Consider the following 12,129-nt stretch of genomic DNA (forward strand, 5'->3'; position numbering starts at 1 on the left):
TGCCACCCTGAACTTAGATAAACCTCGGAAATCAGTAACTTTCTCATCTCTTGGTCTAGTGGTTCTGAAAAGTTGTATTGTAAGCCAACTTTGTGGGCTTTTTTACCCCACTCCTTTCTGTTGTGAAACAAAAATAATGTTAATGGTTCAATAAAGCCTAACTTTAGAATTCAAAATACCAGGAAATTTAAAGTTTAAAAAGGAACAGCAACTTTGTGTCCTTGAATTGATGGAACCAGAGTCCTAAATTGGATATGACGCTACATACAAGGCAGGTCTTAGATATGAAGTGAGAAGTAGCATGATCAAACAAACAAAAGCAGAGTTTGAACTGAACACCTGTTTTGGTGGGGACAGCATGCGTCTGTATCACACTTGCAAAGAGCGCGTTGCAAGAGCTGAAGAGCAACAGATGACATTACAAAAGCTTAAATGAGAGATTTAGTTTAAGTTATAGAGAAGATAGGCCTGCAGAAAAAGAAGTGGAAGGATCTCAGTGTGTTGTAGCTATACAGACACAGGAGAGGAAAGAATAACATGAAATAATCTCTACCAAGCCAGACTGGAAAGATGGATTCTGACACTGAGTCAGGTGAAGAAAATTTGAGTAAGGCACATAAAGAAATGCAGAACAAACTAACATGCTCCAGCTTCTCCTTAATTTGAATGGGGTTTAGCAGTATGAAGGCCAGCTACAGCAGACAATCTACAATATACCACTTCACACTGCTGCTCACTCTAAACTGCAAAACTTAACCATATTTTTTTTTGTTAAATTACACATATTAAGTCATGATGGGTTGTGTGTCACATAGAACTTTATTTCCATGGGTTTCATTTGGATTCAAAATGCTATTTGAGATAGCCATTTTGTCTAAGAACCCATGCAAATAAGAGCTGTACCTATCCTATCCGAGAGTCATCATGCCTGTGAAGTCTGAATTTATCTGACTTGCTAGCAGGGGGATCTTCTCTCAGAGAAAACCATGATGCAGCTACAAAGTGAAACTGATATAATTTTTGTAAAAGAATTTGCCTCAGGTGTTCCTACTTTTTACTCTCAAGCAAAAGAGCCCCGAGAATCCAACACAGTTGAGTCGATGTGACCAGGTGCTCACTATTTTGCAGAATGAGACTCAAGAGAAGCAGGTTGAAACATCCAGTACCAACTGTTGTGAGCCCATTTCACGTCACCCACAGCGCAGGATTAGATGACTTGCTCACATTTAAGAATACAGCATGTCATCTGAGAGGAGCTTAACCAATTCAAGGATGAGTGTGCACTCATCAACAATACTTACCTCAGGCCCAAATTATCTTCAGGGTTTTGTCTGTGTGGGTTTGCCACTTGAAAAATGCCTGCTGCGTTAGTCTGCTGTGTTGCAGGCTACTTAAAATAACTGGCGGGTTATCATAGAGCATTACGTTAACTGATGTGTGCCCGTCTCCTCCTCTGCCAGGTAAAGCCTCCAAGGTGAGTTTGGCTCGGTTGCATCCTGCTGTTTATCCGTGGCAGACAAGGAGCAACCCCTGTGCTTCCAGAGCTTCAGCCTCTCCCTGAGCTGGTGATAAGTTACTCCCCAAGTCCTTTTTGCCAGTTGTTCTTGGCAAGGGGATCAGGGAAGACTATTGTTGTTGCTGGCTGTTATCTCTGCCTCTGACTCCACTTGGCAGGGGTGCAAATCCATCTTTCTGGTGTGGAAACAAGCTGCTGGACTCTGGATGCGTCAGCTCATTAATAAACAAAGAGTTACAAAGGAAATGGGAATCAGTCTTAACAAAATAAATGTATAAAAAGTTTATTGGATGCTAGGGTGTTTGTCCTCCCCAGCTTGACACTGCTTTATCTTGGGCCCCAGCCTTCCTATCAGAAAATGGGGAAGGTAGTAGTTTATCAAATTTTAATCAGCTTAAATGTTGATCTATTACTTACATAGCATGGAAAGTATTTTCTGTGTTGTTACTGGTGAAGGTGGGTTATTTTTAATTATTAATATATACCCATTACTCCACTTCTATGCCTTCTCTGCTTTCTGAATGATGCCAATGCTAACTGGAAAACCTCCTATCACCTACTGCTTACACTCTTTCTGTGAAGGAGCCTAAGCCAGCTGCTTAGTGGGAAGCTCATGACTGAAGTATTAAATTCTCATTAAATTTTCTTCTGTGTTGAAGCAGAAGTATGTGATCAGATTCAGAAACACAGAACTTGGCTGGGGGAGGGGGTGTTGCAGCTTTTTGGCGAAGGGGTTGGTGGAGTTTGCTTTGCATTCTGTTTGGTTTTGAGGCAATTTGCTTGTTTTAAAAATTAGAGGGTTTTTGTATTTTCTCCTTACAACAGCAGCCTTGTCCAAAGCTCACTGTTGGCCAGGGAAGATTTCATTTCAATTGGGCCTTAGTGTTGGGCCAACAATACTATTATAGTGGGAAAGAAAGTCTAGCTCTTCTAAGGTTCCTTGATCCCACCCTTCAGGACAGTACTACCACATTTCTTGTTCTTGCAGCAGCACTGGGAAAGCCTCACAATTTTCTCATCTGCAAGATGTCCACAGCTATATCCCCCTTCTCTCATGATCAGAAGGCAGTCTTGCTCTCCAAGAGGCACTTCAGCAGCCAGTCCCCACACAAGCACCCAGCTACTCCAGTGGCATTAAAATAAAGCAAGATAGATATATTCCAGCTTTTCTTCTAAAGTGTAAGCAAAGCCTGCTGTAGGCAAATTTACTGCTGGACTACGAAATTCCACATAAAGCAAAGCTAGATAGATAGAAAGCTTATTTACTGTGAAGTCTTATATACAAAAGCAACAGAATATTACAAATTTGGCACAGACAGCAGCCACCTTGTCTTTCAGTACCTTTGCAAGGTAAATTTATTTCAAAGGCCTAGAAAGCTTTTCTAACGGCGTGAATGTGGTTGCTTACAGAAAAATTTTGGATTCTTCATGTTTTCCTAATAGAAGCACTCTCTCTGTCCTCCCCAAGTCACATACCATGTAGTTATATCCTGCACCACCTTTCAAAGTCATGAAGGATCCAAAGCCACCCCACTTCCCACAAGGTATTTCTAACAGACAGCACTGCCTTAGTTCTTCTTCCTGCCTAAAATTCACTGCCAAGTTTAACTGTGGAAGTAATTGCAAGATGACCCGCCATATGCGTTCTCCTCATTCAGCATTTTGTGAAATACATGTGAATTTGTACCTACCCAGAAAAACATCAAGCTGGTATGAGATGGGGGGATTCTTAAAGAAAAAAGAATACAGCAGCATACTTCTGGTAAAATATTATTTTGTTGTTGTTGTTGTTGTTGTTTATGCATTCCCAGAGTTCCCTAAACAATTATGAATTAGATAGCAATTGTTACACAAACACATAGCATGAGATTTGCTGTTTGAAAAAGTAAAATCCATGGAAAACACATACCCAAAGCTAAGTGTCCGACAAGATGCCCTCATCTGTATTAGAAAGCATTGTGTAAAGGATAGTATTCAAGAATTAGGAAAGGTCACATGAAATTGGCTTAGAAAAGCCAATGGAAAGTTTCCTAAATGAAGTCCTTCGATGAAGCATGGGTAATTTTCCCAGAAAGTTCACCTACAAAGCAGTTGGTCAATGGCAACCTGTAGCGTGGACTACAAATCAATTGCATGTTATAGAAAAAACAATTTCTTTAATCAGTTGTAAAAGTCAAATAGATTTTATCCATTTTTCTCTCTCCTCTTGCATTATATAGACATGATTTACTCTGTCCACACTATTTTACTATATTAAAGACTTTACTCTCCAAGTTAGACTTTTAAAGCTTTCTCCCTACGTATACACTTCTCCAAACTTTGTTTTCACTGTCCTTTTCCCATCTCAGTCATATCCCTTCTGCAATGAAGCAGACTGTATTTAGTAGTCTATGTGAGCGTGTACTATATGCCATGGTATTACATTATTTTATTTTTAGTATTGTCCTTTAAATACTACCTACTTTCCCATGTACCTATCTATTTTTCAGCCAGCACTGCAACATGAAGAAATGTTTTCACTCAGTTGTTCACAGGAATGTATCTTTTACCCTTCTGGTTTCAGTAATTCAAAATCTAGTACATGTAAATTGTCAACATTGTTCTCTAAATCACACTGTACTGCAATCAGAGCTCCACCATCATGTCAGATTGCCTGCTCTTTGTTAGGCCATTCTACATTTCCTTCTCTTCCTTTCTAAATGTGACTGAGTGATTTTTTTGGTCATGTGTTGATTTACCACCCCACTGCCTCTGCCTTCCTCCAAATCAAACATTAGACAGCACCAACACCAGTACAAACCTTGGGGGAACTCTCCTTAACCTTACTTAAACTCTGTAAAACCAACTTGCATCCATCTTTTCCATTATAAATCTTAGACCTTCTACCATAAAGTAAACCAAACTGACCTTTTCACGTTAAAGAAAGCAAGAAAGAAGGGGAAAATAAATCAGAACTGTGCAACCCGATTTAGGCTTGTTAAGGAAAAGCACAGTCAAGGACAAGGTAGGTAAAAGAGGAATGTTAGAGCTCAGAGGGAGTCCTTGTTCACTAGGAAGCCAAACACTGAACAGAAATGAGAGGAGAGAAATTCCCCTTGGGAAACAGCTCTTGAAGGCAAGTCCACATCATGCAAGGAGGCTGTACACATGACGTCCGCTTGCTCAGTTGTACCACTGGCATGCTGCACGGAGAAAGAGAGGACTGATTATTGCTGGAAATGTACGTGTCCTAGAGGATCTCTTCACCTATGAGTCCAAAAGCAGCTGTTGCACCCATTGCCAAGGGTTTACGAGATGCAAAATAAAAGTCATACTCAAGGAGAAAAAAAAAAAGTGAGAAAAACAAAGTGCTAGAACTCTCCAATTCTTGCAGGTATAATTACAGAAAATTAAAACAAAAATAAGGTGGCTTCTGGCACTTTTGGTGTTCCGAGGTGTTTACTGTTTTGAGTCTCGACTGCGGTAAAGTGTAGGACGCGTAAACAGTGCAGTTGACCAACCAGATGGAGCACGCAACCTTCTAATTGGGGAGTCTGCCCTAGCATCCGGCCACCGCCGGACACACACCAGCCCCCACAAAGTCAATTTTTATTTTCATTTTTTAAATTATAATTTTAAATTATAACTTTAAACGTCAGCTCAACCACTGATCTAAAAATTCAATGAATATACATTTGGTAGGCAAAAGATTTTTTTTTTCTTAATATGTATTAGCTTCTATCTTCGCTGTTTATATCATTTAACAGCAAGAAGTACAGGAAGAGAATCTAACTACAAATGCCTTATGTATCTTTGTAATACCACTACCCCTATAGCTTTGGTTTTACCCTTTTCCCTACCTACACAAAGTTAAACAGATCACAGGAGCAAGATATTATACTTATCACAAAACACAAATATTCCAGTAAGATATTCAGGAAAAAAAAATAATAAATCAACCAACCCCTCCCCAAAGCCCAAACCCTACTGCCCCTGGATCCACAGCAGTTACCTGCTGGAAAGAAGCATGATTTGAGATCTTCTCTTTCCTTTTCAATTTTACAGAAAATAAATTTTGAGCCTTTGTGACTCAATTATTTGCACTCTAAGATAATCCTGTGTTCTGCAGAAATTAAAATAACAGATAATAAATTCCTCTCTATTAAAATCCATGGTTTCTTTTTTTTTTCATACTGTGTGCCTAATGTTTCTGGACCATATGCCCTACAATACACTTTGTTTTCAAGCAAGCTGACACCTGAATCTTCTGAGCTGATCTTTACCTTACCAAAATATCAATATAGTTAATACAGAATAGCAAGACATAATAATGACTCAGTTTGCTTTGCTTGACACTCTGAGTCAGTTTTTCTTTCGCTTTCTTCTTTATGATCCTATAATAGAGTGAAGGTCTGATTCCCAGCCCAGATTATTTTAGTTAATAATCCTTTGTGCACACTTAATTGCATAGGGGGCCACAAACACTCAGAGTATTAGGTAGGTAAACAACATACTTGTAATTATGAAAGGTGGCAACTGAAATAATGTTTCACATTGTAAATTATCTGACCTTTCAGTTAAACATCTGTTACCAGCTTAATGGCCACTAAACGTGTTCCAGTTCTAGCAAAAGAAATCATTTATTACCTTTTATTCCTTTAAGATTACATTGCCAACTCAAAAATAAGCCAAAATGAAGCTGAAGGGACACTACTGGTGAAAAGCAGTGCATCAAGTCCTATGGCAGGCTTGAATCCTAACATCAGTCACAACTATGAGTCCATTTGAAAAGGCTCCACCAAGACATCTGTGGAAATTACTAAGCGAGAAAGAATATAGAAAACAAAATGAAAATAAAAAATTCACCTTTATATAGTCCCGTTTATGCACCCAGGGCTAGCAGGCAGGAAAAGAAAGATCTATTTAATGATAAGCTAAATTTCAACTTCATTTTTTTTTTTGTTCATATGAAAGTCACTGTGACATTTTGGTAGTCTTACTATCTGCTCTTTACAGATAGTTCTAACCAGTCTGCTGTTCACAAAGTGTCATTAGCCATGAACATGAAACCTGCTAAAGGTGTCTGACCTCATTACTGATGAGATGCCTAGCAATTATAAGTGCTTAGAAAAAGCTAAGCGTTGAGTTGTGATGAACCAATGAAAGCTTGATACAGCAAACAGGACTATAGTTTCTCCTATTTCATAAAATAGAGATAAGCAGATACACTACAAACCTGTAATGATAGATTCAATTTGAAAAAGACCTAAATAGTATGGACACGAAAGTTATGTGTTACAAGAATAGCAATTACATTAATCACATTTCTTTACCATAGTTCAGGGTCATTACTAAAAAAGGAACTACTTGCTTTTGGCCTTGAAGAGTCCCGATTCCAAAACCACTACCTAAATTCTAGCTGCACTGAAGTTACTGTGAATTTTGCTGAACATTTCAACAGGAGCAGGATTTTGTCCTTCTGTTTTCCCTGGCACAAACAGTACACACTGTGGAGACATGCAAACCTCTCTGTTGAGTGTAGTTCTTCCTGGCCAAGTGATCCCTTGTAAATGCGGAATCTGCTTCAGGATGCTAAGTACAGAGCTGAACTCTGCAACCTTTGCTGGCATGTGGCATACGCTTACACCTACCCCTGAAGCTGGCAGGATTGTTGAGTTCTCTCAAGTAAGTAACAAAAGAACACAATCTCTTTGAAAAACTGCACTATATGCATATCGTCTCATTAAACCAGGACTCTTTTCTTAATCAATTAAATACAATTTATGTATTTCCCATTTGTAGTTCTCTTCAAACTTCACCCTGAAGCAAGGATCAGAGCAGATTCAATTAAGAGCTTCTGTTTTAATAGTATTTGATTTTTGATGCACACCGATTTGCTGTTTTCTTGTTATGACTTTACAGATTTAATAGAGCAAGGCTCCTGGTGCTACCTTGCCAAAATGCTTCACTTTGGATCCAGACACACACTTCTTCACCAGTATCTTCCATCTGCTTGATTATTAAATACTTCAAGTCAGTTCTTCAAAGATCAAGTGCATCAACTCTTTTCCCAGGAGCAGCATTTCACTTTTCTATATGCCTATATAACCTCTGTCATACAATTCAAATGTACAATCCCTTCCAAGAACTATTCAAGCATGAATTAATGACTAAGCTGAAAACCAGAATTGACAGAGAACCCGCAAAAGCAATATCTGAATCCCCTTCAGTATATTTACTCTTCTTTCCTTTGCACTAATGGGGGGGAAACCAAGCAAAAACCCAACCAAAACCAAACATAAAATGAATATGGGCAGCAGATGTAGCTAGTCATTGGAGTGACAGAAATGGGACCAGGGTAAGGCTGTTGAAAATTGATTTCTTTGAGATGCAAGAGGAAAAGATGCTTTTTCACTACTTGTTTTTTTCCTGTTACAGTGCAGCTCTCAGACCATGTCACTGGCTTCATTTCACAGAGGTAAAAGGGAGAACCCCCCACCCCAAGTATTTATTATACTGTCCTAATCCCTAAATAAATTTTGTTCAAGGTACTTTGTTGTCAGATTGCTGTTTCTTCTACGTGCAATTCATACGATTGCTGTTGAAAGCTCATTAAGAAGCCATGCCTGTCACCAGACAGAGGAGGATGTAAAAGCACTTCACTGTTCCTGCACTGAAGAAAAACAATTTGCCACAGCCAGACCCCTTCAGCAGTGCCAAGGGCATGGTAATTTATTACCTCTGGATGTCTGACTCCAAGTGAAGGAAACTGGAATGTCATACCTTCATTCATAACACCGTCTCATGGAATTATTTTTTCCGGATTCCTGGGAAGTTGAAATATTTGAGAAGAATATCAGGAACTGTTGTTTTAGCCTGTTTGGTGAGTAGATAATTGCCTTCCAACTCTATTATTTCAGGAAATGATGTGAGTGTTGCATTGTTCCTAGACGGGGGCAGTAATGTTTTTTAACAGGACACATACATACATATTTTTAAAAGAAACAAAACACAACAAAAACATGCAGTCTAAGCCACTGTACTGGACCAGACTTTTTGAATCTGGTGTAGATAAGAGGTTGGCCCAGACAACATGTGCACATTTCACATAACTAAGAGCATTCTTTAGAAGGGATGTAAGCAACACTATTTGTTGAAGAAATAAAAAAAAAAAAAACAAAAACCCAGCCTCAAAGAGAACCTTTTATGATGTGGGATTAAAAAGCTCATTATGTTAAGTGATATCAAACATGACCAGAAAAGACCCTAGGGAGAAATTACACTTCTTTATTGGATTCTGCAGGACAAACTAGCCTGGGAACTTGAAAGCACAGGGAAGGTGCACGTGGAAATCACATCATATATGAAGAATAATTTCTTACCGTGTGAAAATTATTTCAGAATAGTTTTCAGATGAAGTTTCTCTTTATGGCAGCCGTTTCAAAGGCAGCATACTGAGGCAATGACCTACAGTAGCACGAATACAATAGCTGCTGGATCACCTCCTTGCAGAGGTATGTGGTCTTAGTCTAGTCCTGTATCGACAGGCAAAATATAATCAGCACCGAAACTCGTAACAACAGAGGCTCAGCTTGAGCCTCTTACATTATTTTGACTGAAGATAATTTCAAAAGCTCAACTTGTTTTTTTTTAATTTCTATGAAATTTTTGATAAAAGTGAAATTGGGCCTGGAAAGAGTAGAAAGAGGGAACTACTATTTCTTCTTCAGGAAAGACTGCAGAAGACAAAGGGATAGCATACAGAAACTCTGCTATGAGTTTTCACGCTCCAGTTTGACGACCACACACTTCTTTAGGATTTGCATCCTCTACAACCAAACAAAATGAAGAAAGAGTTTGCATTTTGTGATCCCATGGTGATGGTGACTGCCGCCTCAGCAACAAACACCAACCACCATCATAAAGCAACCTGATGTAGTGGACTGCATCATCTGTTTCCTTGCTACTCCAACATCTGGCTAAGAAACAAAAAGTCAATAATAACTTTATTACATAAAATTGTATCTGTTCATGGATGTTTTAAAGGAAACTGCATTTGCTGTACCACGAGTCCCAGCTGCAAGGGAATTTCAAAACACAATACATCCTGGTCACCCCACATTTTTTAATATATATATATATTTTGTATTTTTCACAACCAGAAATGGCAGCCTGGCTTGGACCGACTTCTGCTGGATACATGGATATACAGAAAGCCTTGCACAAAATGAAAGGTACTGTCCTACACTAGGTATTTGTATATATATGTATATGTGTGTATATATATATATATATATACACACAGCATTTGTATTCTGCACTTACAGTGTCCCAGACAATGAAGTCAACACATAAACACCTCTGAACTTACATCAAAGCCCTACACTCTCAGAGTGCTTCTGGATGCCACAGAACTTCTCCACTGTTGTGATGTATTGCAGGCTGCTGATTCTGAAAATGTTTTTGAACCATCTAGGGCTTGATAGTTGAAAGGATAATTCCTCCTTAGGATTCCAAATGCTGGTCAGTTGTTCAAAATCAATTGCTTAATAAGTATTTTCTAAGTTATGCTCAATTTTCTTTCAAATCAGTACACTAGAGGGATGCACAGTATTTCCTATTTATGTAATTCAGTTTAGAAGCTTTCTAGGTGACGTAACAAATATTTGAACAACTTAGAGTCATCTAGAAAGCTTATTTTCAGGAACCGGAATTTATTTAACAAGGGCTAAAAAACATCTGAAAAGGACAAACTTGGGTCCACGCATAAAGGACTTCCTATGACCTCAAGCAATGCGGACTAAATTTCCCAAAGCTAAAGCTACTGAAAAGTGCTGTGCATATTCTAGAACACGATACAGCAAGAGGCATTTTTGCATATCCTATTTTGGGAGACCACTGGCTAGGAACCACCCCAGAAATTTGCAAAGCAAGCTTGAGAATTTATTGTCCAGTTAACTCAAAACCAACTAAAAATGCTTATCCAGGTCCTGCAGTGTTTGCTTCAGCAAAAACAAAGGGTATTTTTCTCCAGATTACAGAATATAGGGACCATATGTCATGAAATGCTGAATAAATTTACAGATTATGTGCATCTCAAAATGTTAGTAATGAGTAACAAGCAAGAGCCATAAATCGGGCTTTGGTTCTCACTAAACTGTTAAAGCCAATGTCTGTTAAATGTAACAATGATACTCAGTTAAAGGTCTCTTTGTATCCACCCAGTGAGTCATCAGTAGAGAAGACTGAGGAAATATAAAGTTTTATTTTACATCAGTTTTGAAATACAGCATTTCCAACCTAATTGACTCTATGATTCTCCATCCTTCAGTGCAATTGTCTTGAAAGTTCATATTGAAATGGTCAGCTTTTTCTTCACTTTTGATAAAATAATATTAAATAAAATCCTGAACCCTCCAGGTTCTGATTTGGCCCAGAGAAAGCATTTAAGGAGGCAATCTGAAATCTAGCTGGATAGCTCTGCTAGATTCCTAGCCCTAGCATCTGAGCCCTGGATTTTGAGTGCTACAGCTTTAAGCCCTCACAGAACTTCTGCAAGCCTTTCTTTTTCCTGGTGCTCACCATTGTCTTTGCTCCTTACTATACATAAAACTGCAAAGGTCCTTCATGCAATACTACACACTTTTCAGAACTGGAAGGTACATATAGGTGGAGTACTGTATTTCTAAAAGATTTCTTTCAACACTTATAAAATTCCCTTTGTTAATTGCCCCCAAAATAGCTTTTGACATTTTTGACTTCTCCCTTCTTTTAAATGTCTGTGTTACTTGGAATTTCTGAATAATATTATGATTAAACTATTCATGAAAGTTGTGTTATTCATTAAAATCCTATTACAGCAGCTACAATCCCATCTTCCTGCAGAGTCTGCTGTATCTTGACATACAGACCGTAACTACACCAACAGCACTGAGCCTACTGCATCTTTATTACTTTGAGAAGTTCATTCCATTACAAACAAATAAAATAACTGGCCCGTTTAAAAGTGCATTTTAAGTATGGGAATTCTGTCACAAAATTTATGTCAGAAGTCCTCATTTCTTTATTATGGCACAATCTCTATCAATAAACTTTTGCCTCAAACCATCAAAAAACCTGATCCACTAAGCTGAACACCAATGAAGGTTTTAATTTCTGACACTGGGTCTAACTTCTGATTATAACAAATCTTAATTAGAACACATAAGTATTGTGGAAAACACTGTTCAAATCAGCAATAATTATTATTATAATATTTAATTATACATAAATAATTTAAGGAGTGACTTGTAAACTTTTTTGAGAACTAAAAGGGCAAAATGCTGTGGGTAAATATTTTTATTTAAATGATTTTTTTATTTAAAAGCATGTGGTTTCATGCACAAAATGTGTTGTACTTACACAAAATACTGCATTACAACTGAACCTAAGTGTTCACATGCTATACCTCTTGAAAAAGGCTAACATTTCTTCTCAGGCTTGCACTGACACCTACTGGAGAATATTTGGAAAACCCAAAATCCATAGCCATGAGATAACAGGAAGCTTTTCTACCTAGGAGTGAACTATATATGATTCAATCAATTGGGTAATTATGCCATCTATTTGCTATTTAATTTGACTACCAAAAAAAA

The sequence above is a fragment of the Pezoporus flaviventris genome, unplaced genomic scaffold (genome assembly GCF_033815535.1).
Source record: "Pezoporus flaviventris isolate CSIRO_AGI_PZ_B2104156 unplaced genomic scaffold, CSIRO_AGI_Pfla_v1 ptg000007l, whole genome shotgun sequence".
NCBI classification, from domain to species: Eukaryota; Metazoa; Chordata; class Aves; order Psittaciformes; family Psittacidae; genus Pezoporus; species Pezoporus flaviventris.